The sequence below is a fragment of the Mustela erminea genome, chromosome 17 (genome assembly GCF_009829155.1).
Source record: "Mustela erminea isolate mMusErm1 chromosome 17, mMusErm1.Pri, whole genome shotgun sequence".
In the NCBI taxonomy this organism is placed as follows: Eukaryota; Metazoa; Chordata; class Mammalia; order Carnivora; family Mustelidae; genus Mustela; species Mustela erminea.
The window spans coordinates 5,250,984-5,278,678 of NC_045630.1; the positions used below are offsets into that span (position 1 = coordinate 5,250,984).

Here is a 27,695-nt window from a genome sequence, read left to right on the forward strand (position 1 = left end):
ACTTTTTAATGTCTCCTTGTTTCTGGTAGTATAAAAACGATCTTATTTTTTACCATCTTCACCTTATAGTTTAATCATGCCAATTACTGCAATTTCCAAAACTTAATCACTTATTTCTTACCAGTCTTTTTGCTCACCTTGCTCTGTAGATCGAAATTTGCCTGGGCTACTCTGCGACTTCAAGGGATTCCCTTAACTCTAAACCACTTGGGAGAACAAGACTCAACTAAGGTGTCTCCACTTTTATGAAACCTGTCCCGAGGTACCTGCTAGGACTTCTTTCCTTGTGCCCTCACAACACCCAGTACAGTTCTCGCTCACAGCACCCATAACAATCTATTGCACTCACCTATTTGCAGGTAAAAGTAATTCTCAAAAGCAAACAGGCCTTAGCATCATCCGAAAAGCTCTAAAGCACAGATGCCTGAACCTACGCCACACCAGACACACCAAAGCAGAGTTCAGCCCCAGGCCTGTGCACTACGAAAAAGCTTCAGGGCAGTTAACATTACCTAACCTATCTCTCCAGGCAAAAACCACTTACAGGTGATAATCTACTTGAGGAAAACAATTCCTATTAAATATATCCAATCCTTCAAACTGTTCCTGACAGTAGGGAAACAATAAACGTTATGGAATGTTACAGAATGTAAATCTTATACATCGCTGTGAATTACAGTTACCAAAAATCACCCAATGGAAGAAAATTACCATAACATACCATCTTCAGGCATTCCAACTAAGTAAAAATTTTTATACACTGGGTGAGGGGATGAGCAAAAAGACAGATGAGAAAACTACCTGAACCATGTTTTCCTCTGATAACCAAAAACAGAACGTTGTCCTGTATGCTCAGTTGCTGAAGCCAAGGACCAATGTTTCTAACTTCAGCTTCAAGGTCCTCTATGATCAGGAGTACTTGTTGTTTTTTAACGATGAATAAAACTAATACTGCCTGCATTAGCTTTCTATGCAGCGGGAATCAAGATACGGAACACAGCTCTATTATGAATTATAATTAAATACTCAAAGAAACAACCACTCCCTATGTCAAATCCAACTTAATAAATATTTCCTGCCTACCTTCAGGGCCAAACACTAGTTTCAGTATATTAATAAGGAGAACAAGAGGTTCGGCAGCTGTCCTCAGGGAGCTGAGATTCAGGAACACAGCAGCTAAAGAATGTTCTGGTCCTCAAATTTTCACTAGCCAGAAGTGAGACTACTAAATGTTTTATCTGTATTCCATTATAACCTTTAAGTAAGATCAATATTCTTATCTTATACAATGTTTTTAAAAGAACACTAAGGCATTTTCCTAGTTTGAAATGGATTATCCAAATTTTTCCTCTTGAAAAAAAAAGTTGCCATATTTTTTTTCTAGAATCATAAAAGAAGGGAGCAAATAGGTAAAAAATGAAGTGATACAGAAAAGACATTAAAATTTCCTTCAGCCAGTATTTTCTATTCTTTTCCACACTGAGACAAACAAACCTAGCATCAAGTTAAAAAGGAAAAAAAAAATCTAAGAGGAACTTTATTTTTTAAAATAAAAAAATCCTTGGGGTGCCTGGGTGGCTCAGTCATTAAGCATCTGCCTTCGGCTCAGATCATGATCCCAGGGTCCTGGGATCAAGCCCACATGGGGCTCCCTGCTCAGGGGGGGTCTGCTTTTCCCTCTCCCACTTCCCTGCTTGTGCTTCCTCTCTATGTCTCTCTCTGTCAAATAAATAAATAAATAAATCTTTTTAAAAAATTCAAATAAAATTTTAAAATCCTTAATATAAAGGCACCTGGGTGGCTCAGTCACTTAAGTTGATTTTGGCTCAGGTCATGATCTCAGGGCCCTGGATGGAGCCCTACATCTGGCTTCCCTCTCAGTGCAGAGTCGGCTCGCCCCCTCCCTCTGCTCACACTCCCGCCCTTGTGCTGGCTCTCAATCATGCACGCACGCGTTCTCCCTCTCTCTAAAATAAACAAAATACTTTAAAAAAGAAAAAAACCCTTAATATAGTTCCAAGTTTCACTCTGGGAAAAAAAAGAACTAGAAAAATAAAGGATGAAACATGTTAGTGGGGGGAAAAAATGACACCTTATTGTATAAGAGAGTTAGTAAATTCTGAGAGGCTACAAAATGATAACTTACTGTACCAGGAGTAAATTCTCAGAGGCTACAAAGTCTCGGGTTGATGAGAAATAAAAGCATAATTCAAACCATTAAAAGTGAGTACTACAGGCTTCCCTTCTGAAGTGAAACTCTTGGCCTCATAAGTGATGATCAAGTTTGTCCGAGTTTCAGACATATTTCATTAGCAAACTCATCATAACGGGCTCTTTGGGCTAGTCCACTTAAAAATATGCATTGTAATGAATACTGTACTGCAATAAAACAAGGCCATTTCTTAAAAACCCGAAGGCCCAATTAGATTATGTAAATTTGAATTAAATACATACATAAATCAGTCAATACCCAAGGCTCCTAGCAAAATGCCAGCCAGCAGTCTTTGGCATAAGAAACATTAGAAATGCCATCCTAGAGGGATATGTGCCTTTTTTCTCTAGTGCTAAAACACATCAGACTGAAAGCTATAACCTAGTCACCCTGTAGACGCTGCTGTGAGCAAGGAAACCACCCAATGCAGCTACACTCAGAGGACTGTCCACCTTTTCTATTGGCCAGAAATACTACTCATTTGGGCACTTGTGGCTCAGTTATGAACATTCTTGCGTTCGGAGTTTGCAAAAAAAGTAAAAAACCAAATCTAATAAAAGCTGTAACTTAAGAAAGAGAAATTAAGGAGTCAATCCCATTTACAATTGCATCCAAAACCATAAGGTACCTAGGAATAAACCTAACCAAAGAGGCAAAGAATCTGTACTCAGAAAACTATAAAGTACTCGTGTAAGAAATTGAGGAAGACACAAAGAAATGGAAAAGTGTTCCATGCTCCTGGATTGGAAGAACAAATATTGTGAAAATGTCTATGCTACCTAAAGCAATTTACACATTTAATGCAATCCCTATCAAAATCCCATCCATTTTTTCAAAGAAATGGAACAAAAAATCCTAAAATTTATATGGAACCAGAAAAGACCTCGAAGCCAGAGGAATATTGAAAAAGAAAGCGAAAGTTGGTGGCATCACAATTCCGGACTTCAAGCTCTATTACAAAGCTGTCATCATCAAGACAGTATGGTTCTGGCACAAAAACAGACGCATAGATCAACAGACACATGGAACAGAATAGAGAGCCCAAAAATAGACCCTCAACTTTATGGTCAACTAATCTTTGACAAAGAAGGAAAGAATGGCCAATGGAAAAAAGACAGCCTCTTCAACAAATGGTGTTGGGAAAATTGGACAGCCACATGCAGAAAAATGAAACTGGACCATTTCCTTACACCACACATGAAAACAGACTCAAAATGGATGAAGGACCTCAATGTGCGAAAGGAATCCATCAAAATCCTTGAGGAGAACACAGGCAGCAACCTCTTCGACCTCAGCCACAGCAACTTCTTGCTAGGAACACTGCCAAAGGCAAGGAAAGCAAGGGCAAAAATGAACTACTGGGATTTCATCAAGATCAAAAGCTTTTGCACAGCAAAGGAAACAGTTAACAAAACCAAAAGACAACTTGACAGAATGGGAGAAGATATTTGCAAACGACATGTCAGATAAAGGGCTAGTATCCAAAACCTATAAAGAGCTTAGCAAACTCAACACCCAAAGAACAAATAATCCAATCAAGAAATGGGCAGAGGACGTGAACAGACACTTCTACAAAGAAGATATCCAGATGGCCAACAGACACATGAAAAATGCTCCACATCACTTGGCATCAGGGAAATGCAAATCAAAACCACAATGAGATACCACCTCACCCCAGTCAGAGTGGCTAAAATTAACAAGTCAGGAAATGACAGATGCTGACGAGGATGCGGAAAAAAGGGGAACCCTCCTATACTGTGGGTGGGAATGCAAGCTGGTGTAGCCACTCTGGAAAACAGCACGGAGGTTCCTCAAAAAGTTGAAAATAAAGCTACCCTTTGACCCAGCAATCGCCCTACTGGGTATTTACCCTAAAGATACAAATGTAGTGTTCCGAGGGCGCACGTGCACCCGAATGTTTATAGCAGCAATGTCCACAATAGCCAAACTATGGAAAGAACCTAGATGCCCATCAACAGATGAATTGATAAAGAAGATGTGGTATATATATACAATGGAATACTATGCAGCCATCTAAAGAAATGAAATCTTGCCATTTGCAACGACATAGATGGAACTAGAAGGTATTATGCTTAGCGAAATAAGTCAATCAGAGAAAGACAACTATCATATGATATCCCTGATATGAGGAAGTGGAGATGCAACATGGGGAGTTGGGGGATAGGAAAAGAATAAGGAAATAAGATGGGATCGGGAGGGAGACAAACAATAAGAGACTCTTTTTTTTTTTAATATTTTATTCATTTATTTGACAGACAGAGGTCACAAGTAGGCAGAGAGACAGGCAGAGAGAGAGGAGGAAGCAGGCTCCCCGCTGAGCAGGGAGCCTAATGCAGGGCTGGATCCCAGGACGCTGGGATCATGACCTGAGCCGAAGGTAGAGGGTTTAACCCACTGAGCCACCCAGGCACCCCCCGTAAGAGACTCTTAATCTCACAAAACAAACTGAGGGTTGCTGGGGGAGAGGGGTCAGGAGCGGGTGGTGGGGTTATGGACATTGGTGAGGGTATGTGCTATGGTGAGTGCTGTGAAGTGTGTAAACCTGGCGATGCACAGACCTGTACCCCTGGGGCTAATAATACATTATACATTTATAAAAAAAAAATTTTTTTTTAAAGCTGCAACTTAACTACACAATTACACAGAATACAGATAATTATCTGGTTAGTGCTCTCAAATTATCAACAATGGAGTTTATTATGGTGCTAGTTCCCCTTCACGGTGAGAAAAAACTAACAGTGGAAACAGATCTGGGGATCTCAGGTCCCCCTACAAAATTTCATCATTAGCCATTCCTGCATGGGCTTCTTCAATATGGAAAACTATACAGGAATTAAATTTGGATAGCACTTTGGAAAAGCGCACTTGAATTCCTCAAGTCTTTCAGGGAAGATTTGGTGGGGACTGCTGTTTTGCGGGTATATTCTACGAAGAAACTGCAAACATCTGTGCTTCTCCTCATTTGCAAAGACACAACACATGAAACCTGAACTACTGGTTCTAAATATAGACTCTCTGGAGATCTGTTCAGATAATCCTAATAGCAAACAGGATGGCCTTTATTTGTAGAAGCATCCAGAGGGATCTTGTTATGACATAAAAAGATAAGAAAACACATTTAAAAAATGGAGAAAATTGCCAACCCTTAGAAAAGAAATACATCTGACTTAAATAATCAGTGTATCCAGAATAAACAGGAAAAGTTTAATATTATCTTATGTCATATCTATTCTCCCATCCTTGTCTCTTAATGACAAAATACAGAAAATCATTTTACACTATACATCATGAAGCCTGTCACACCATATATTCAGTGATGACAAAAATGGTAGCGTGTCTTCACTCACTCTGCAAAGCCTATTATGTCAAGCAGGAAACATCCTATGGTCAGGACACAAGCTCAGGCTGTCAAACCAGGGGAACTTTTAAGAGGTATGACCTTTTAATGGAAAAATGTTATTTTCCTAGTACCTGATATGGAGAAAACATGAAAGAAAATCAAAATTAGGGGCGCCTGGGTGGCTCAGTAGGTTAAGCCTCTGCCTTCGGCTCAGGTCATGATCCCAGGGTCCTGGGATCGAGGCCCACATCGGACTCTCTGCTCAGCAGGGAGCCTGCTTCCTCCTCTCTCTCTCTCTGCCTGCCTCTCTGCCTACTTGTGATCTCTGTCTATCAAATAAATAAATAAAATCTTTAAAAAAAATAAAAATTAAAATTTCCCACTAATATTAGTTAAAACTCTCTCTCTAAACTCTTTTCTCTCCATACTCAGGAAAATACTGATAAATATTGGCTCTAATTTTCTGAGGGACAAATGAATCCAAGATTAGTTTTAAAGCTAAAAACCTCGTAGTCTGCTCATGAGATTTTCTTAAAATAGGTCGCTCTTTCATACACACATCAATCTATTACCTGAAACTGTTGAGTTGGTTATACATCTTTACTGATCTCCTAAGGGACACAGTTCTGAAGCTACTACAATAACATTAATTATTTTTACAGAATCCTAGCAAAATAAAGTCTGTGTATGTGTACCATTTTTAATCTAATCTAAACATAAGTAGGAAAGGTAACAAAATTTGAAGAAATAAAATAACTTACAATAAAAGTAGACAGGGTGTTATTAAGATATATTTTTAAAATAACACCACAGTGCACCAGAAAACTGAAGCACATAATATATTCCAGGCACTTAGATTTCCTCTGTTTATGAGGTTATAAGAAACCATGTTTTAGAGTCTGTCTAATCCACTCTGTTGACTTAAATAATGGGGGGGGGGTGCTTCCAGAGTCCACTAAAGGTACAGTTATGCCCAAAGCTCATAGAAAACCAACAGACTGTACTACTACCTTTGTTGCTTGTGTACATCAATGTTTAGCCCCAAAGTCGTATTCTTTTGGGGGGAGGCTGACAATGAACTAATTCTCTCAAACAGAAGATTACATTTTTTCCCCTGATGTTCCTGTGGTGACATCATCAAATACAAAAGTACTATTAAGCATCATTTTCCATTTTTACTAAAATTTAAACACCATAATTTAAATTCTGATAAGAACCTATAAACAAGAACAACAAAAAGAAAACAACGGTATCTCCCAAACCATGATTATTGCCTTCTTTCTACCCGACCCAGGTGAACATTCCCCAAAACTATCAGCATAATTCAAACACTCTGAACTAGTAAAGATGAGTGTCCATCCACATCTTCATCTCATATCCTTTTCTCTTCTTTGATTTTTGGAAAGAAAATGCCAGAACAGATCGCCCAGAATGACAGTTAAGGTCAAAATACTGCTATGCTAGGAAATATACCAAAAAGAAGACACATACAACAACCTGATCATACAAATAATGTTCCTTGTCACTAAAGCCTTTGCATTATTCTATGCAAACAAAATTAATATGTCAATTACAAAAGTAAACACATCCCCATTAATAAAATGAGTATCTTCATCTAACAGCGAGCAAGGGGCAGAGATAATAGAAAGCATTTTTGCAAACTCTGCATTCATTCTCATCACAGTGCTCACTGAACACACAAGGCCTCTTTGCACCCCAGGGGATGAGTATTTTCCACTTAAATAACTGTTCCTTTAGTTAGGAGTTCCTTTACTTATGATACTATAATTAGGAGTATCTTCCACTGAAATAACTGTTCACACCAAAGCCAGATCCTGAACCCCCCTCCCCACCACCGAGCTCTTCTTTCTCTAACACCTTAAACTCTCGCAATGCAACCCCACTCCTCTTGGATCTGTCACTCCCTCAGTCCCACTACAGATCTACTAGCCCCCAACTCAACAAGTTAGTTAGGCAAACCTCCTGCCCTCCATGTCTCCTGAGACCACTAATCGGCTCCTTTCTTCAGTTCCGTATCAATCACGGAGACCATAAGGTCCATTAACGACTTTCTTATCGCTACTTTCCACTCCCCTGCTTCCTCGTCATTCTGTACCTCCCAACAACGCTCCTAGGCCTGGCAGATTCCATCTGACTGTCTTCTCCACTCATACACTTTGGGCTTCCAAGCACTGCTAGCAAAATTAAAAACAGAAGGCACAGCCCTACAGGCCGGTCCTCACAATCCTGAAGGTGTCCCCATGAACTTCTCTTTAGAACCCAGATTTCAATGGGTGGAGGAAGGAATTAAAGGTGTAGAGCAGATGAAGGGAGTTGATGAGTTTACATTATGTTCAAAGAAGCTTGGAGAAAAGGAAAGAGATGGAAAAGGCTGGTTATGCAAGGGAGCCAAAACAAAGTGGGATCCCGCTGAGGTTTAAAAGGGTTGGTAACTGGAGCAAGTCTGGAGGCAAGAAGAAGATAAAGATGTCCAGGATTCCTCCCAAAGTGGAAAGAAATGGACAGGATCCATTGCTTCACATTTTATGAAAATAATATACTTGATTCAGTAATACAAGTTAATTAAAAAGGGTTTATTTCCAGTGCAACCCATGGTTTAACGTCTTGCATAGTAAAAGCCCAAACTCTGAAATCAGACAGCCTGACTTTGACTTCCAGCTCTACAGCTTCCTACCTATGTTATTTCCTAGACAAGTTATCACATCTTTCTGTGCCTCAGTTTCCTCATCCGTAAAATGGGGATATAATTATAATACCTATGTATTATAAGATGGTGTGAAAATGAAAGGCGTTAATACACAGAACATACCTGGAATGGTGACCAGCACATAATAAGCACTATATGGAATGTTAGCTATTCTTCTGGCTAAAAACTTAAAATGTTAGTTAGATGTTCTCATTTTCAGTCCACAATACAGCAGACTTCCCTGACCCCTATATTCCCAACCTAATTTCTATTAGCTTCTGGATCCACATCTCCCCTGGCTCTTCCTCTCCCTCCTCCCTGTAAGACACCTGCGCTAAGTGAGTCTCTTCCACTTGCAAGCTTGGGTTTATATTCTCACAATATTTATCACAAGGTATTATAATTTTCACTGATACATCTGTCTTCCCCCTCCCCCAAACTGAACTGTGAGTTCTTCCAGGATGGAAGCCATCTTTTCTAATTTAAGTTCAGGGGGTTTAAGAATAAGTGATGTATGTAAATCAGTAGAACACTGTACTAGATGGGTAACAATGAATGTCAAAATAAATGAATAAATCAGCTATTCTAGTCTAGAGGATTGTTTTATGCAAGGCAGCAAACAAGTTCATCTACTAACTTAATGTCTATCATTTATAAAATGTGCTACAGTCAAACTCTTAAGTTAAAACATATAACCACCCCAAGTCCTTGAAGAGCACTGTGCTGCAAAGAATCACCACACACAAATCTCTGCAATGCTTCTAAATTCAGAATATACAAGCACATTACTCAAACAGCTTAAACACGTATTACTCAAACAACTAAGTCTTTCCAAAATAAATCTGATAATGGTTTAAAAGAAGTAAAACTGTTATATACATTGTAAAGTAAAACATACAACTCCCAACCACACAACTTTTCATAAATATTAGTTCATTCTATTACCAGAAATTGATACTTCACCCTCACTGGTGATCAGAAACTGACTAGAGTCCATTGTGTCTCTCTCTACATAAAGCTTGAAAAACCCCTAGAGGCAGCAAAATTCAAACAATTCAAAACATGAACGGTTTGATTGTGTGCTGTAATCATTGTACCTGCACTTTTTGTTTAAGCTAACTTTTTAAGCACACCTTTTCAACATATATATGTAAAAAAAAGTATCGAAGCCAAGCTCCTTTTTTTTCCCAGTAAGTCAGAAAGATTTATTATACTTACATTACTGACCAACAACAGAATTCCTACTGAGAAGTTAACTGTATGGTAGAGTATATATCCTAGATCATCATACTAGGGGCAGGAAAAAAAGAGAACTTAGAAAAATCCCATGTTCCAACTACTAAGAAAATACAAGCCTCAGAAGTACTATATAGCTCAAAACAAATTCAATGGGGGACGTACTATTTTCAGAAAATTTTGTAACAATAAACAAAAAGAGGGAAAGAGGAAGAGATCTGCAAGAGGGAAAAGCTGGGAGGAGAAAATTAATTTATGTAATTTATTTATTAAAACTTACGCACTGCTTCATAAGGGTCCTTTATAAATTCAAATTCTTTCTAAAAATTGGAGATACAATAATTGAATGATGCATATATAACCTGATTTACTTACAAAGTTACATTTAGAATTAAATTTAAAGCACCGTTTGTTCACAGTTAACAACATACTTATGGTTTGTTGCTGTTTTTAAGTAGACTCCATGCCCAGCTTGGAGCCCTGTGCAGGGCTTGAACCCACCACCCTGGGATCAAGCCTGGAGCTGAGATCAGGAGTCAAAAACTTAACCGACTGAGCCACCCACACAACCCAATTTACTTATTTTCTAATGGCAACTAAGGTTATAAACACATCATTTTTTTTAAAGATTTTATTTGTTTATTTGATAGAGCGAGCACAAGTACACAGAGCAGCAGGCAGAGGGAGAGAAGCAGCAGGCTCCCTGCTGAGCAGAGAGCCGGATGCGGGGCTCGATCCCAGGACCTGGAGATCATGACCTGAGCTGGAGGCAGAGGCTTAACCCACTGAGCCACGCAGGTGCCCCGATACTTTAAAAAACAAAAAAATGATGTGAGGTAGCAGTGTCATTAGAGGGCTTTCCCAAACCAAAAATCTAACTATATTTCATATTCTGAAATGAAAAACATTTTTTAAAGATTTTATTTTTAAGTAATCACGACACCCATTGTGGGGCTCAAACTTACCATCTCCAGACCAAGAGTCATAAACATTTTAAAGATCTTTCCAGGGGTTCCTAGCTGGCCCCCTCAGTCAGAAGAGCATGCAACTCTTGAACTCAATTCTCAAAGAGAAGGAATTTGGGGTAATAATTTTTAAATGGTTGCTAAAATGTTCCAGACAAATTCCAGTATGGCTAAAATCCATTATAGGACCCAAATAATTTCTAAAAATTGTGGTAAGATTTTATTGTGGCACTTAGATTGAACAAGATCATTCACATCCATTCCTTTTTAAATGGCAAGATTCATCACAGCTTTGGTAATTCATTCTCTCTCTACCCCAATGCAGAGCATCTTAAGACATTTTTAAGTCCGAAGACAAATGGCCCCATTTACCAGATAACAAAATTTTTGTCCCTAGAGATTAAGACCACTGAAGTCACAGTGGCAACTGGGGAGTGGAACCTCTTCAAAATCTGGCTGAGAACGCAAGCACTCTGGCTTCTCAGGTCCCACAGGATAACACAAATGTTGGTTAGATGCTATTTCTCCTGTCGGTCAGGTACCCTAATTAACTGCATTCTCTCCTCCTACCAATGACATGAAGTTTCAGTGACTGGGACAAAATTGCGCTTTGTGTTCTCAAAGCCGGTATGACAAATTTCAGAGATGTTCCGGCTTTTACAACATCTGCTATTCTTCCTGTTACGCTGTGTCCTTTCCTAAAAGATGTTGCTAGAAAACCGCTATGTAAAATATGTAATACTTATTCATCCCTCTCTTCAGAAAATGACATACATAAAAATCAGAGGCTTTCCTCATTTCATTTTCACTCAGCAGGCCCAAGATCGGACTCCCAAAAAATACCTTTTTATGGAAGGGATTATTTCCCAGACATAGTCTATCAATTTAGTATGTCTAGATTAGCAGTACTCTAACTTTTTTTAATTTTAGGGCCCCTTTACACCCTTAAAAATTATTGACGCTTCCATGGTAGACAGATTTCTAAGCTGGCCCCAAATGAGCCCAAATCCTGCTGCTGGAGCCTCTGTGTATCCCCCACCCCTTGGCGTGTGACTGCACCAAGTGATCTGCTTCTAACACAACAGTGCAAAAGAGATGGGATGGGGCGCCTGGGTGGCTCAGTGGGTTAAAGCCTCTGCCTTCGGCTCAGGTCATGATCCCAGAGTCCTGGGATCAAGCCCCGCATCGGGCTCTCTGCTTGGCCGGAAGCCTGCTTCCTCCTCTTTCTCTCTCTGCCTGCCTCTATGCCTACTTGTGATCTCGGTCTGTCAAATAAATAAATAAAATCTTAAAAAAAAAAAAAAATGGGATAGCACTTCTGTAATTAAGCTACAACGGCTATGACTTCTGTCCAACACTCCTTTCTTGACCCTTGAACAACATGGCTTTGAACTGAGTGGATCCACTTACACGCGGATTTTTGTTTGTTTTGAAGAGTTGACAGCAAAAACACATGGCATTTGTTTACAAGTGCCCACTCGTCTCCACAGGGCTGACTCTTAGGCACCTGGTAGAGGGATCACACCTGCTGCCCTTTAAGTACTGGGGAGGCCATCAGCATCTCCTGGGAGCCCCCATGTGCTAAGTGGCTGGTGGGCAAGATGCTGGGCTGACACAGAGGAATGAGCCCAGGGGAAGGGTTTGCATTGAGTAGGAGAGCCCCACTCCCCACCCCAGTCCTCCCTGCTGTGGAACAGGGTAGCTGTGGACCTGGCGCCCCTTCCAGCAAGGCATCAATCCCTGCGCGGTGTGGTACCCAGTCTGGAGGTCTCCCAGAAGCCAGCACGTTAATGTGCAGCCGAAGCTGCCAATGGCCATGGGCTAGTGGTCTCCCTCCAGGCAGATCGGGCTGTCTGGGAGCCCTTGTCTGTCAGGCTGCCCTGCAGCTGCCCCTGCTGAGCCGAGGCCACCAGTGGCTGCAGAACATTGCTATTCCCCAGCCGAGGTCCCTCACTCCTGTCCTGGCCCGGCCCACCCATATGCACAGTTTTTCTCAATAAATATCCGTATGGTACTGTAAATGTGTTTTCTCTTCCCTATAATTTTCTTTTCTCTAGCTTATTTTATTCTGAAAATACAGCATATAATACACATAACATATAAAATACACATCAATCAACTGTTTATATTTTCAATGAGGCTTCCAGTCAACAGGTAGGCTACTAGTAGTTAAGTTTGGGGGGAGGCAAAATTATTGGGGGGAGGGGGAGGGCTAGGCACCTAGCCCACCGGGTTTTCAAAGGTCCACAGTACACTCTCTAGTCTTTTTTTTTTTTTTTTCTCCTTAAGACTTTATCTATTCGTTTGAGAGAGAAGCAGATTCCCTTCTGGGCCTAGAAGGGAATCTGTTACTCTCCCTCTGCCCCTCCTCCCACTCATACATGCACACTTGCTGTCGCTCTCTGGAATAAATCTTTTTTTTTTTTTAAGATCTTATTTATTTATTTGAGAGAGAGAGTGTGCACAAACAGGAGGCTGGGGGCAGAGGGAGAGGGAGAGCCAGCGGGGGCCCACTCGGGGCTCAGTCCCAGGAAGGGCCCTGGGATCATGGCCTGAGCTGAGCTGACGGCAGACCAACTGACTGAACCACCCAGGCACCCCGGAATAAATCTTTAAAAAAAAATAAAATGGAAAATAAAACCCACTTTGAAAAGAATAAAAATTATGTAACACTAAACATGTTGTTGGCTTTGTTTTATTTGCTATTGAAAAATTTTGTCTTCCACAGTTTACAACATTTTATAATCAAAGGAGTTTTTTTTTTATATGGATAATCATTTGCTTTGTATGTTTATAACTTTGTATGACACATTAAAAATTATAGCACTTGTTTACACTTGCGTTTTTATCAGGAGGTTCCAAGTCATCATAAGATCTGAAAATAGTAAGAAGAAAGAGCTTATATAAATTAATAGGTTCTGGGGTAGGAAAAATTTTTGGATTCCAATTACTAGGCAATGTGCTCAGCAACTTATGTACATTATTACATTTAATCCTAAACATAGGTATGTAAGGAAGGATTTTTACAGGTAAATTCTCAGAGCCTAGTTTTTCTTTCTTTCTTTTAGGTGCCTAAAATAATGTCTGACACATAATAAGCATGAAATATCTGCTAAAGAAAGAAAGTTACTGGTGAGGTATTCAAACATCAATTTGTCAGATTCTTGGGCCAGTATTCTTAATTACCACAAAATAATGCTTCACGTTAAGATACAAAGTAGAGACAAAAGCAGAAGCAGGGATTGTAAGTTACATAGAGGCAGTCAAGAATAAAGGATCAACTCAGAGAATTCTTCAAGATTCAACTCAAAGAAAAAAAGCACTCATTCTGGGAGACTAAAGAATGAGAGAAAGAGAGAGAGAGAGAGAATATACTCATTATGTTTGCATATTAATAAGCAGGACTGATATACCATTTTCTGAATTGTTTATTCATGTAGAGATATATTTATCCTATCCAAAGCAAGAATCATAAATATATTACTACATCTGAGTTTCATTTCACAGCAAAACAATTAGTACAAACTCATGAAGATATTTCATTTTTTTGGTTACTCTGCTAATGAAAACAAGTAACAATTCCAAATATGCAAAGTTGGGTCCACATAAATCAGTTAAATTGTGGCTCCTGATCTGGATTAAGTTTACATAAAAGGTACATAAGTAAAAGTTAAGCTACAGGGAAAAAGCATCCATTTGCTTTTCTCATCTACCTCAGGACAAAATCAAGTCAATTCTAGAGCCCAGACCATCCTGTGGGATAGACTTAAGCATTTACTGTTTCAACATAACTCCAGTGTAAGAAAGTTCTGTGATTTGGGTTCTCACACCAGGAGCTTTTCATTCTGTTTTTCAAATACTAACGTTAACCGTCTTTCAGAATCATCAAGGGCAAACAGCTCTTCCAAGAGGTCCAGACCAGAAAGCTGGAACACACATACTTTTCAAAGACATCCATGTCCTGTTGTTCCTTTTTTTTTTTTTTTTCCTTAAGATTTTATTTATTTGACAGAGAGAGATCACAAGTAGGCAGAGAGGCAGGCAGAGAGAGGAGGAAGCAGGCTCTCCGCTGAGCAGAGAGCCCGATGCGGGGCTCGATCCCAGGACCCTGAGATTATGACCTGAGCCGAAGGCAGCGGCTTAATCCACTGAGCCACCCAGGCGCCCCTGTCCTGTTGTTTCTATCACCCTGTGTAGTGCTGAAAGCTGCATTCATGGCACTTACTCCGACGGTCACCAGATAGGCTGAACAGCTCCGAACTGATACCTCAATGCCCCAAACTAAAAGTGTTAAAGCTGGTTCTTACTTTCCAGCCACAATTAATGTCCACAGTACAAGTGTCCACAAGTGCAAAAGAGTAAGCAGCCCTTCAATGCACGACTGTCCCTAAAAATATTTTACCACTCAATAGATTTCCAAATCTTGAAAAGCAATCGACAGTAACAGATTTTCTGCTGTTAATATCTTCCTTAAACAATCAAATAAGGAAGTCAAGCAAAGTTAGCTGAAAACTGGAAGCAATACTCTCAAATTATTTTAAACTTAAGTTCATCAATTCCCAGTTAACACTGGAAAATTACGTAACTTCCCTGTGCTTCAGTTTCCACATCTCTAAAGCACAGAAAACAGTATACACGTGGTAGTGCTGAAGTAGGATTAAATGAGGCAATAAACAGAAAACAGTGGCGGGCACATGAGCTAAAAACAACCGTGATAAATTATTTTATATAACACAGAACAATTCTGTGAAGCTAATACCACCAGTTGAGATTGTTAATTAATTTTTCAGCTCAAGCAAAAAAACTTGCTGTTAATTTACCTATAGCAAATCTTGCTTTAAAATCCTTGTAACAGCATCACTGCATCCGCTCAATTAACTTTGCTGATACCACTATGTCTACAAGCCAGCTGTACTTAGAAACAGGAGATTTCTTACTCCTTTTTAAAGGAGTTATTTCAGGGCGCCTGGGTGGCTCAGTCGTTAAGCGTCTGCCTTCAGCTCAGGTCAGGATCCCAGGGTCCTGGAATTGAGCCCGGTATTGGGCTCCTGCTCTGTGGGAAGCCTGCTTCTCCCTCTCCCATTCCCTCTGCTGTGTTCTCTCTCTCGCTGTGTCTCTGTCAAATAAATAAAATCTTCATAAATAAATATCTAGACAGACAGACAGACAGATAGACAGGGGAGTTATTTCACCCGGCACCAGAGAAAAGATTCTGTAGACCATCTGCAGTCGTGCCTGGAGAAGACAAGGAGGTCTCAGAGAGGAAACGGCCGGGTGGAGGTCACTGCTTTCTGCGGGCCATGAGAAACAGGACAGAAGGAGACTGCTAGCTAACTCCTATCTCCTGGGTGACAACTTCATTACAAAACAAGGAGTCCCTGAACTCACAAGTTCCAGAGTTCAGTTCTGAATCAGAATGGAAATTCCCATAATGCTGAAAAATTCGGGTGGGGCTTCAAACCACCACAAAACGGTACCTTCATCAGGACGCTGGACGCGTTTATTCATGTTTGTGCGGGAGCACAAGGAAAAGTGAGTTAACACAACAGATGACCTTCAATCACCTGTGAGACGCTTGTCTTGGAACAAACTAATGATCACGCACAAGCCGGGGCGGGCCTAACAAAGCACCCGCCTGCCGTCCCACACAGCAGGGCAGGAGTAGCAGGAATCCCCTCACGACTGAGCTACTTCCTGATTTTAAATATTTTTTCCTCCTTTAAAGTAATGAAGTTACCAAGTATATAAAAGACACTCATAAATCACCTCTACGTAATTGCCAAATTGATTACGACTCTCTTCTCCCAGCTAACATGTTAACTTCCCCATTACCCCACCGAAAGCACCTTTCATTTCAGTTTTTATCTTCCTAACTTGAAGGAGGTTCTGTCTTTGTGGCGGAGAATCTTCATCAGGGCTCAAATATTTGTTCACAGCCCTAAGCGATTGCCTATTCATACTTTTGACCATTCTTCTACTGAGATACTTGTCATTTGTTTTGGATGTCTAAAAGTATTTAACATATTAAGAAAAAATTAACTCTATCATATAGGCTGCTAGTATTTTCTCCACATATTACATAGTTTATTTATATCTGTAGATTCTTTTGGCAGGTAGAACCTCACATATTTTTACACAATTAAACCTATCAAATCTTATTATGAGTTGTATGTCATGTCAGAAAGGCTTTCCATTTCTAAAACTAAAGTAAAATTATTCCTACTTTCGTCCTAGTACTTTTTTGAGTTTTTCTTTAAACATTTAAATCTTTAATCACTCCAGAGCTCATTTTTGTGTATGGAATAAGGAATGATCCTGACACACAATCTCTTTTTTCAAACAGCCAACTGTCCTAAATACCACCGGGCCCTCCACCTAATGAATTTCAATCATTCCAGGCCCCTAAACCCTGGTTTCATGCTGACAAGTAATTTTCATGTCTGCATTAAAGTGATCACTTTCAAAGCATATTGTTGTTCAAGGGGCTATGTATTCTGCTTCTAGCACTCCCAACACCTGCCAGAATGAACATAAGAAGAAAGGCGGGATCGGAGTATCAAATTTGACTACAATGCCAAAATATAACCATTAAACCACCAGAGCAATTTAATATGCATGTGTACACCTGTCATATGCATTAAAATTACCATATGAACTGCTGCCTACAGGCAGCACTTTAAGATATGTTCTTTTACGCTGGCAAAGCAGTGAAAACTGTGCAAGATAGCCATATTTATTAACTGAGAGCTAACTACGCCTTAACAGGTTGGCAAACAAGAACAAAATGAGGAGCTGAAATTCACACATAATGCAAATATCAAATATCAAACTTTTCCCTTATTTATAACACCTTTTAAGTAGCCTACTTAACCAAGGTTTCTCTGTCAGTAGCAAACAGTGTTTTTAGAGGACAGTTCCTAGATTAAGAATAGAAAGGGAAGCCTAGAAAACAAAAATTTTCAGGAGGTGCCCAGGACTGTTCAGGGCAAAATATACTTTACCGAGCAGAAAAGGTATGTCCTGACCATTAGCATAATTAACTCATTTTCTTGGCCTTGACCAAGGAAGAGTCATTAAGCAACTCTTCTGATTATAATTTGGCTTCTCCTAAAGCACGACTGCGTACTGCTGAACGGTCAAGGATTCTCGTCTACCATGCAAGTACATTTCTTATGACAGGTTCGCACAAACAAGCATTGTTTCTATTTCTGTCTGATCCCGTATTTGGTTAGCAACAGTTCCCTTGAACTGAGTTATCTGCAATTTCGGTAATCGAATTGAGTTAGAAGCAGGCCTGCCAATGAGCCTGCCAACGTAGTAACACCCTTTGAGGGGCCGCCTGAGTAGCCCCCTAATCTTCCTGAGCAAGACCACCTTCTCTCTCTCCACCTCCGATAGGAAGCACCAACAAACAGAATTTCAAACACAGTGCAGCTTCATATTTATTCTGAAAAAACTTCTTACTGCCAATTCTCCTGCACTAGCGTGAACATAGATATATACTCTGTTCCTCAACCAAAAGTTCAGAGAAGGCATATTGATAGAAGATTGACTAAAGGATATGCACTACCTCTCAATAGTCCACTATCCTTCTCAATAGTCCAAAATCTCTTCCTCTTTTAGCTCAGACTTGGTTTTGAATGGTCCTCACCTCTCCACCCAGAAGGGCTTCTAATTGAGGTCCCCCAGGTGCTCCGTTTGGCCTACAGAGAGGGGCGCCATGAAATCCACTGGTGCGCCCACAGCACACTGCAGTGCGGCCAGGGCTCATTCCACACGATGCCAGCCTGTTCGTAGAGCCTCTGAGGAGAAACTTCCTTCTAATCTTAGTGTCAAAGAATTGCACTTTCCTTAAAACAAAAGCGTGTTTGCTTTTAAAATGTTATGGGCATAAATTTATTTGCACCACCTAATATGAAGTTTAGAGAAGTATTTATGCTCCACTGAAAGCAAATATTTGATTTTTATATTGGGCCTCTGATTTTATTTTACATCTTTTTTTTGTATTTCTTGCTAGTTTTTGAATCTTTAAAAACCACCTTAAATTTGGTGGGGACAGGTCAAAATGAAACAAATGGACAGTCTGCATAATGCATCATAAGAACAATTTTCTTTCTAAATTTAAGGGGTCAGGAAAAAAGTGTCACATGAGAAGTCAAAGGAGAGGAAGGATTTGGAGAATAGGATGTATGGATTGAAAAATCAAAAACAGCCAACTCTCAATTAAATGGAAAAAGAATGAAGGAAAATTAAGAAAAAGGGTACAGAGAAAAGATGAGGAAATACCCAAATAATTGGCTTATTTATGTAAATTAGACAAATGAAATTAGACAAATTAAAAAAATGACTGTGGAAACTTAACCAAACTTACTGTATAGTTAATGTTATGCATGATACTTAGAAATGTTTATTGTTCCACAGGCATCACTCAACACTGTAAAAATGACAAAAAAACATAACTATTTGAAAAATGGCCAAAAGGATACTACCTGGATACAAACAGACTGTTAACCTGAGTTGTATCTTATCTGAGCCCTTCCCCGCCCCTCAAGTATTAGGAAAAGCCCTACACATTGCAAAAATCTGAGACTACTGACCTCTTGGCTTTCTAAACAACCCAGCGTCATCTCCATAGATGTGTAAACACCACAACAAGCATGATCATGTTCTTGCTGGGTGGCCTCTCTCCTTCAAGGCCGCTGTCATCATTCCTAGGCACCAAGAGACTTTACAATGTTGTCACTGCTGTATGTCAATTTCGGTTCACACAGAACACCACTGAGCCATCTCCACTCAGAAGTTAAGTTCTATTCCCAATGGTCAGCTTCTTTATATTTCTTTCCACCCATGTCTCAGAGAACCCGGTGTTTGCTCACAAGTTAGACCTCAGTTCAATCCAGCACTGGAACGATTTTAGGTTGAGTTCCATCAAGTACGTTATGTCTAAATAAACTCTTATACTGTCCAAACAGCATTATCTTTCCATTCCTCCCTTACTTTCCCCTCCCAAATATCTGATCAAAAAAATTAAACTAAGAGCACACAGAGTAAAAATTTACGCTCACTCTACTTTCTCTGTGCTAAAAGGAACATTCTGTACAAGGGTAAGGTATGACTGTGCTAAGATCACAGTGCCACTGACCAGTCCCTACCCAGACTGCAACTGTCCCCTCTCTGACGGAACAGCTAATAGATGGCTAGAAAAATGCAGCATCTGACTGCCAAGATGATAAATACAGCTAGCATTTACAGACTACCATACAAGGGTCAAGGAGAGATCACTTAAAACAGGTAGATGTTTCTGCTGATCATTTTTTACTCTTTCAAAAATGCACCATTTCTTTTAAACAATGTGTTAGTCTGCATACAAGTAAGATCTGGCTGTCACCAAAGCCCTGCTAAGTGCAAGGGAAGTGAGCTACAGACCCAGGGAAAGAGGGCAAATGTGTAACAGTCACAGACAAGAGAACCTTGGCACATGGGATACCCCATAAAAGCAAGCACCACGGCCATTATCACAAACTCAGAAGACTGCCTTGCAAACAGTAAACATTCAGAAAATATATGCTACGAATAAAGTTGCTAAATGAAATAAATTATTCTTTTAAGATTTTATTCATTCATTTTTGAGAGAGAGAGAGAGAGACAGAGCACAAGCAGGGGGAGCTGGAGAGGGAGAAGCAAATTTCCCACCGAGCAGGGAGCCCGATCCGGGGTTCCATCCCAGGACCGGGCCGAAGGCACATACTTAATCATCTGAACCACCCAGGCACGCCACGAAATAAATTATTCTGCAGATTACTACAAAGAGGCGAAGTAACTAGCCCACTGGCCCACAGCCAGGAAACAGACTCCAGCGCGGATCTGGCCGGTCCGGAGACAGAGCTCTGCTCCCTTCCCTCGTGCTTCCCACGGTGGGAAATCTGTGCCAAGGACGGCGGAGAGAGCAGATACACGTGCTGGATCTCCCTGGAAAGTCGATTTTACTCAAAGTTTCATAATTTTAAATATCTGATCTATAAAACGAACACCAATGCTTTAGGAAATAGAATAAATAATTCATAATTACTAATTTTAGATTACATGGGCCATGACTTTTTTTCATTTGGTGATAAGCCCGGGCTCTCTCAGGAATACAAATTCATTCCCGTCTTGCACTAGACGTGCGCTAACCGAAGAAAACCGGAAAACCAAATTCCCGTCCATCAGCACTTGCTGACCGCGCCCCCAGCGGGCCGAGGTCGTCCGCTGAAACCGAGGCCAAGACGGGCTCCCAAGCGCGCAGGAGCTGCGGGGCAGGCAGCAGCGGAGGCCGCGCGGCCTGGGCGCTGGAGGCGCGGGGGGCGCCCGCTCCAGCACTCTGGCCCCGCCGAGGGCTGGCGGGCACCGCGGCCGCAGAAGCCCAGTCCCTAAGGACCGCCCCCCCGCAGGCCCGGCCAGCACCCCATGAACCAGCCGAATCGGCCCCAAGCCTTCGGGGGTGCCCAGGAGCGAGCTGGACCTCGCTACGCGGCTCGGAGGGCCCCCAGCTCTTCCTGGGTGGGTGAGGACTCCACACACAAGCTCTCAGGGGCTGTCCCCTCTGGTCCACTCCATTAAGCTGTGGGAAGAAACGCTGCCACCCCCGCGCACCAGCAGACCAGTCCCCACCATCGGAGGACGCGAGGGCTGGCACGTGCGCGTCCCCGGACACGCGCGGGTTCCCGGACACGCGCGCGTTCCCGGACACGCGCAGCCCGGGGACAGCCCGCGCTCTTCAGCTCCCCCGCCACACCCGTCCCGTCTGCGCAGTGCTCAGCTAAGGAAGCAGTGGGCTCTGCCCGCTTGCTCCGCGCTAAAACCAGCCGCCTCCGCGGCCAAATTACGGAGGTCAAACTGCAATAAAGCGCGAAGACTGTTAAGCGTTGGTGCGGCTTCTCGGGTGATGCTTTTTGTCTTTGCTTCATCTCATTAGGGAGCTGATACAGGTCAGTGTTTAAGATGCTATTTGGTGTAACAGATGTAAAATTAATTCTGTAGAAGCAGGAAACAAGTAATAAACACATCCTTGTTAAGCGCCAAAAACATAGGAAGCATGTGTTAAACGTCATGGATAAAATGCAGTCCTTAACCTCACAGAGCTCAGGCTATTCCGAAAAAATGAAACAAGTTCACCAATAATTAAAAGTGCTACCTTAGATGGCTGAATAGGATGTACAGAAACAGAGAAAAAGGACTCTGACTTGGACTCTGAAAGTCTGGGGAAACGGGGAAGGCGATAAGGAAGCTGAAGAGTTCCCGGCCCGTGACCCAATTGCTTCTCTCATCCCTAAACTACTTCTCAATAGACAGGTAAGAATTATTAGAAGGAATAAGGGGAAGGTATTCATGAAAAGAGTATTTAAATTATAAATTTTCAGGAAAATCACAAATATTCTGAAAGGCTAGAATCAGTGCAATACAGCAAAAACAACAACAACAACAACAACAACAAAACCTCATTGTTTTACATCTGAAAAATATACAGAAAAAAATTTTTAGAAGATGCCCAACATACAGTGAAAGTATGAAAATGAAAATATGTTGATAGATATTTTTCATCTATCAACATAGCAAAAATTTAAAAGAGCTTGTGGGGGAAACTGATACTATTAAATACTGCAGATAAAATCCATACTGTAGGTAAAAATACACAAGGGCAACATATCCAAAATCTTTAAAGCTGTAATTTTTTTAATCCTGTAATTCTATTCCTAAGAATTTATATTTTTAAAAAAAATTATAGGGATGCCTGGCTGGCTCAGTGGGTGGAACATGCACCTCAAACTTGAGGTTGTGAGCTTGAGCACCATGTTGGGTATAGAGAATATTTAAAATCTTTAAAAAAAAAAAATCACTATAGATGGATGCTTATAACTATGGGAAAAAACCTAACATCAAAAGAGATCAAGTAAACTGGCTGGTCCACCTATACAGTAAAATACTGTGTAACCACTGAAAAAGATGACGTAAGATGTGGAAGGCTATTTATTAACAATTGTTAGATTAAAAAAAGGCCGGGGCACCTCTGTGGCTCAGTCGGTTGACCATTCAACTCTTGGTTTAGGCTCCGGCCGTGATCTGAGATCGTGGGATGGAGCCCCACGTGTCAGGGCTCCCTATTCAGCGGGTCGTCTTCTCTCTCTTCCACTAACAACCTATCCCCACCCCCTGCCCTGGTCTCTCTCAAATAAATAAACTCTTTAGGGAAAAGAAGGGCAGGTTCTGTTAGTTTTGAAGAACTGAAACCTGCAGCCATGTCAGTATTTTCCAGTTTTATAAGACAAGGTAGAAATTGCCCCTCTGCTGACTTCACTGGGCCTCTCTGTTCAACTTAAGAATCACCCTTTGAGGGGCACCTGGGTGGCTCAGTGAGTTAAGCCTCTGCCTTCGGCTCAGGTCATGATCTCAGGGTCCTGGGATCCAGCCACCAGGGAGCCTGCGTCCCCCTCTCTCTCTGCCTGCCTCTCTGCCTACTTGTGTTTTCTCTCTCTCTGTCAAATAAATAAATAAAATAAAAGAATCACCCTTGATCAGCTATGGCCACACTGAGTCATAATTCAACAATTAATTTATCATTTGCTATTTATGCCCCTAGAAGTTATTCAACTAAATACACCTTAAAAAAAAAAGTAAAGAAAAAATAAGTTAGCCTTCATAACCCAAAGGTTATACCTAGCTAACAAACAAACAAACAAACAAAAACCCTGTTTATTTCACTGACCTGAACAAATCCTAAATAGGGAGGGAGGTTTGCAAAAATTTAAGAAAAGAGGAAGGCGTGGATTACATCACAGATGTACACTAGGATTCCTTTTCAAAATTATGCGCACATACGTGAGGGGTCAGGCACACCCAGGATGACGCTCTGTGCACCGGGGGTATGGGCACATACTCACGAGCACATTCCAGAAAGGGGCTCAATTAGTGACCCAGTATCCTACCGGTCCCTGTAGCATCACATCACTGAAAAGACAAGAGTCCAGCATCATGAGCCCGCCACGGCGCCTGACACCACCGTCTAAGTCCCTGAACTCACAACGTGACTTCTTACAGCAATACTCATTAAATTATTAATTCGTCCTCACAGGCTGTAGTGATGTTTACACTGTCTCTCATAACATCAAAGGACTTTCACCAATTCCTTTCTAGCTGACTGGCATGGTGTACGAGTGTGTACGTATCAGTCTCCCTGAAGAGCATTCTTGGCTGACTGCGTGAGAAAGCACCAGGAGAGTGGGGGGAGTGGCTCTCAGCAAGGCAGTGGAAAGAAAATGCTTCAGACACAAATAGCATAACTACTCAGGGTGACACTGGGCAAGACTAAACAAGGTATATGCGACTGAGAACACCAGTACGATGAAATAATGACTGACTTCTCAGAAACAATAATCAACGGCCGCATTTCCTCAAATGAAAGCTACACCATTGGTCCGACAGCAGCTTGGTACGGGGTAAAGGGAGGGTAGGAGGGATGGTAGACAAGTGCATGCAACTTACCTGTACATCAACTTTAAGTCACAACTCATTAAACATTAAAATATTTTATTTATTTACTTATTTATATTTTCTTCCAAGATTTTATTTAAGTTCAAGTTAGTTAACATGTAATGTAGTTTTAGTTTCAGGAGTAGAATTTAGTGGTTCACCACTTACCTACAATACCCAGCGCACATCACAAGTGCCCTCCCTGAAAGGGGAACCCTCCTACACTGTGGGTGGGAATGCAAGCTGGTGCAGCCACTCTGGAAAACAGCACGAGGCTCCTCAAAACGTTGAAAATAGAGCTACCCTACAACCCAGCAACTGCACTCCTGGGTATTTACCCTAAAGATACAAATGTAGTGATCTGAAGGGGCACATGCACCCGAATTTTTATAGCAGCAATGTCCACAATAGCCAAACTATGGAAAGAACCTAGATGTCCATCAACAGATGAACAGATAAAGACATGGTGTAGATATACAATGGAATACTATGCAGCCATCAAAAAACCCTGAAATCTTGCCATTTGCAATGATGTGGATGGAACTAGAGGGTATTATGCTAGGCGAAATAAGTCAATCAGAGAAAGACAATTATCATATGATCTCTCTGATCTGAGGAATTTGACAGGCAGGGCATGGAGTGTCATGGGGGATAGGGACGGAAAATACGAAACAAGATGGGATTGGGAGGGAGACAAACCATGAGACTCTTAATCTCAGGAAACAAACTAAGGGTTGCTAGGGGGTGAGGGAAGGGATAGGCTTGCTGGGTTATGGATACTGGGTTATGTTATGGTGAGTGCTGTGAAATGTGTAAGCCTGAAGATTCACAGACCCATACCTCTGGGGCTAATAATACATTTTATGTTAATTTAATTTAAAAAAGTGCCCTCCTTAATGCCAATCACCGTGATTGGCACTCCCCCCACCCACCTCCACTCTAGCAACCCTCAGTTTGCTCTCTAAAGTCAACAGTTTCTTATGGTTTGCTTCCCTCTCTGTAAAATATTTTAAAGACATGCTAATCAAGATAATATGTAACAGTCTAAGTCCTAATTTCCTATGTAGAAAACATGAAAAAATATAAAATAAATGATGCCCCAAATAAAATTTATCTGAATATTAACATCTGCAAATAGTTTAATTTCTTAACAGAAATCCAAAATGTTCAGGATTTATAGGATACCAGATTCAGCAATCTGTACAGTTTCAAAATATGTTTTTTTTAAATATTTCATTTATTATTTTAGAGAGAAAGAGAGAGCAGGGGTAGGAGCAGAGGGAGAGGGACAAGCAGACTCTGCGCTGGGCACAGAACCTGATGTTCAACCGACTGAGCCACCCAGGCACCCTGTGAAATATTTTTAATAACCAACATCTGGAGATACCCTGAAAGTCAGTAACAGATGCGGTCATCAGTTGTCCATCTCTCCAAACAGCAAGACAGAGATGAATATATAGCCGGCGCTGGACCACACAACTGTGTCAGTGCACTAAGGATAAACTCAAAAATAACAGTTGCTGTATACTTCGTCATCCAAGTGCCTTGAGACAGAATTCAATGGTTAAGAGCATGATAATTCTCTTAACTGCCTACCGCCCAATCAAAACTGGTCAGAGACCTAGTGCGCCACGGAGCCTCCTCCGAGCACAGTTTTCTCACATGGAAGAGGAGCAGGACAAGTGCACACACCTCGCGGGCCACTGGAAAGAGTAATGTAAAAGCGCACATGAAGCACTCTGTAATGGCACAAACACTCGGTAAATGTTCTTTGTGACAGTCACTGGGAATTAATACGCTTGCTGGAGGGTATGAAAATCTCTTCCACAGATTGTGCCTGTGTATCTGGCCATTAAAAAGGACAAAGATCATAAAAAAACAACAGCCTTCTAATAAAATCATCTTCAGCTAAATCTTACTCTTTCCGGATCAGACAGACCAAACTTGAGTTCCTTGACAGTGCTGTGTTTTCACCAGTTTCAAGAGTAACGTATGAACATTTGCAATCCGACTTCCTACTGGCCTTGCACTGATGAACTTCCATTCATCCCTCGTGCCTCAGTGTAAACATCACTTCCATAGGGAGCCTTTCCCAAATCCTCTCGTCCAGATGAGGTGTCCCATAAGGTATCTTTTGCTTATGGCCGTATCTTCCTCAGAGCACTCTGGATTTCCCAGAGTTTTTTACTCAGTTAAGTAAGAACAGCATTATTTAATGTAGGACTTACCCAACAGATTGTAAGCTTTGAAGGCTAAAGCTGTATCCATCTTACTCACTATTTTATTTCTAATCGTTGGGTGCATAGCAAGGAATAAAAGACACTCTATAAATATTTACTGAATTAAGTGAATGCAGAAGGACCAGTTGGGTTGGTTAATAAGAATCCAATTCATGCTCACATTGAAAAGCTACTGCAGTTCCTGATAAGCGCTGTCCTTGTTCATTCACATTCTAATAATATATTTCAAGTTTAAAATCTAAATACCACCTTTCTGGACTACCTATCTCAAATGATTGAGCTCTATTGCGAAGACAGGATCAAGTCTATCATGCTCTGTAATCTTTTTTTGTTTGGAGGTTTTTTGTTTGTTGTTTTCTAATATAAATTCAATTAGCCAACTTACACTAGGATCATTAGTTTCAGATGTGGTGTTCAATAATTTATCAGTCTATTTTTTTTTTAAGGTTTTATTTATTTGAGAGACAGAAAGAGAGAACACAAGCTAGAAAAAGAGGTTGAGGGAGAAGCAGACCCCTACCAAGCAGGGAGCCCAATGAGGGGTGGAATCCCAGGACCCTGGGAGCATGACCTGAGCTGAAGGTAGAATCTTAACGACTGAGCCACCCAGGCATCCCTATCAGTCAGTCTATGTTCTTAATATACTTATTAAAATGGTATTTAGATGAAAGCCAAACTACTTAAAATATCTATGTTTACTGGCCTTCACCCAAAACACAGTACTGAAGAATTCCATAGCTTAAAAGGAAAGAAGTAGGGGTGCCTGGGTGGCTCAGTTGGTTAAGCGACTGCCTTCGGCTCAGGCCATGATCCTGGAGTTCCAGGATTGAGTCCCACATCCGGCTCCCTGCTTGGTAGGGAGTCTGCTTCTCCAGCTAACCTCTCTCATGCTCTCTCTCATTCTCTCTCTCTCAAATAAATAAATAAAATCTTTAAAAAAAAAAAAAAAAAGGAAAGAAGGATGAAAACAAACCACAGTTTATCAATGAGAATCCTATGGCCCTGAAAAGTTAAGCATCAGAAAGCTACACAGTCCGGGGCGCCTGGGTGGCTCAGTGCGTTAAGCCTCTGCCTTCAGCTCAGGTCATGATCTCAGGGTCCTGGGATCCAGCCCCGCATCAGGCTCTCTGCTCAGCGGGAAGCCTGCTTCCCCCTCTCTCTCTGCCTGCCTCTCTGCCTACTTGTGATCTCTGTCTGTCAAATAAATAAATAAAATCTTAAAAAAAGAAAAGAAAAGAAAGCTACATAGTGCTACAAGCAGAATAAGGACCTGGGTGTTTTGTTAATGTTTTTAATTTTGGTATTGAAGAGGACTTCAACTTCCTCCATTTTTTTTTTAAAGATCTTATTTATTTGAGAGAGACACAGAGAGAGCGTGTGCAAGCAGGGAGGAGAGGGAGAGGCCCCTGCTGACTTGGGGCTTGATCCCAGGACCCTGGGATCATGACCTGAGTCCAAGGCAGCAGCT

General features: G+C 41.1%; 1 protein-coding gene across 9 annotated transcripts in view; it reads right to left on the bottom strand.

Moving 5' to 3' along the window:
- The window catches only part of POU2F1 (POU class 2 homeobox 1), a 187,189-nt gene that overhangs the window by 148,720 nt on the left and 10,774 nt on the right, over window positions 1–27,695 (bottom strand). Inside the window, exon 2 of one of the 9 annotated variants that reach the window (XM_032317598.1) lies at window positions 13,323–13,356. The exons of the other annotated variants lie outside the window; for them this stretch is intronic. The gene's annotated coding sequence lies outside the window, so the exon portion shown is untranslated. The remainder of the gene's footprint in view (window positions 1–13,322; window positions 13,357–27,695) is intronic. 9 annotated transcript variants of the gene reach the window in all.